This window comes from Anneissia japonica, unplaced genomic scaffold (assembly GCF_011630105.1).
Source record: "Anneissia japonica isolate Jap-2015-1 unplaced genomic scaffold, ASM1163010v1 scaffold383_len1451_cov125_single, whole genome shotgun sequence".
NCBI classification, from domain to species: domain Eukaryota; kingdom Metazoa; phylum Echinodermata; class Crinoidea; order Comatulida; family Comatulidae; genus Anneissia; species Anneissia japonica.
Genome location: NW_022731783.1, coordinates 1 through 1,451, shown reverse-complemented (window position 1 = coordinate 1,451; position 1,451 = coordinate 1). Strand labels below are relative to the sequence as shown.

At 32.3% G+C, this 1,451-nt stretch overlaps 1 long non-coding RNA gene across 1 annotated transcript; it reads left to right on the top strand.

Annotated features, from left to right (window-relative positions):
* On the top strand, nt 1–1,163 carry LOC117115507. Its single transcript, XR_004446563.1, has 3 exons — nt 1–22; nt 674–768; nt 1,100–1,163. It is a non-coding gene; the product is annotated as an uncharacterized LOC117115507 (long non-coding RNA).
* The last annotated feature ends 288 nt before the right edge of the window (nt 1,164–1,451 follow it).

The window sequence follows — 1,451 nt, the reverse complement described above, 5'->3', positions numbered from 1 at the left end:
GATTATGATATTGCAGGGAAAGGTTTGTGCTGCTCCAAATAATCATCTCTAATAATACCGTTAATGCCACCTCATATGAAACAATTCAGCTTAGCAAACAGCCTCAAGAGGATCGGTACTCAGTTTTCATGCATCACTGCACATAGTGTACTAAGTGTGAGCTAGTCAGCAGTACACACACTGACATTTTTTTTATGGTACTCCACATATAGATTGGTTTTAAACTACAGAATTAGAATCATTTATGTAGTTGGCTTCATTTGTGGTGCAAGTGTGGACTGCAATGGGGAGCTCAACACAAATTGTTTGGGAGAAATAAATTATAATATTTATTATTATTGATAGAAATGGCGGTCATCATACCGAATACTTAGTATAAATACTTGCAAAAGAAAATTTAATGTGTTTCGGTTGGGAATTGAACCCACAACCTCTAGATAACTAGTCTGCTGTCATAACTGCTAGATCCACCATGCTTGCGCTTAACGGCTAGTGTTAAGTCCGATCCCCAAGTGGCAGCGGGTACGGCAATGCTAATTTTAAATAATTTCTATCAAGTTTCCTGATGCAAACAACGTCGAAATTTATATATTATTATGTTTATATGTTACCGTTATAACATATAATATTTTAAATATAATATTATAAATGACATTATTAATTTTTTCTGCAGATTGATATTGTGGATATGAGTCAAAACACTGTGTATGAAATGGTTTTACAAACAATAGCAACACTCATCATCCAACTACAAGATGTCCCACAAGGGTAAGGAATAACAAAGAGATCCGCCTATTAGATTCAATTAATTTTGTTTTCAATTATGATCAGAGATTATACCTTATTAAATAATAATAAAACAGCACTTATGAAGTGCCATCTATCCAGCATTCTATTTTGTGACTCTTGACGAAAAGAAAATAGTACTGTATTTATTTGTTTTATATATTGATTTGTTGGAAAAGCAAAACAGTGAGGCTTAATTTTACAAATTGCCAAGTAAAAAATTATTATATACTGATTGATATACAATCCTAGAAAGCATTTACATTGGAGTTAAACACCAGCACCCATACTATTTTCATTGTCTTCATTATAGAGTTTTCCAAGCAAGCGTTGTATTTGCTGCCATTCTTTTGGATTCTCAAATTGCAAGTCAAACTGTAAGTTAGTTTTTACTTTGTTATCATTTAAATGTATATAACAATAATTTTGCATACACTATAAGGCTGCAGGCTGAATCTCATTGAACCGATATCTTAGGGATTTTACCCCTCCCTGCACTAGATTTACCCATCATAATCTGCTGACAAAAACTTTTTTTCAATCATTTTTTTTCCTCAATCAGTTTTTTGACAAAGTGCAGCAACCTTTTTATAATTTGTATTTTAACTGTTAATACAGCTACTGTATATTCTTACACTATGTTGTGAGCTATGTTTATTAACTAA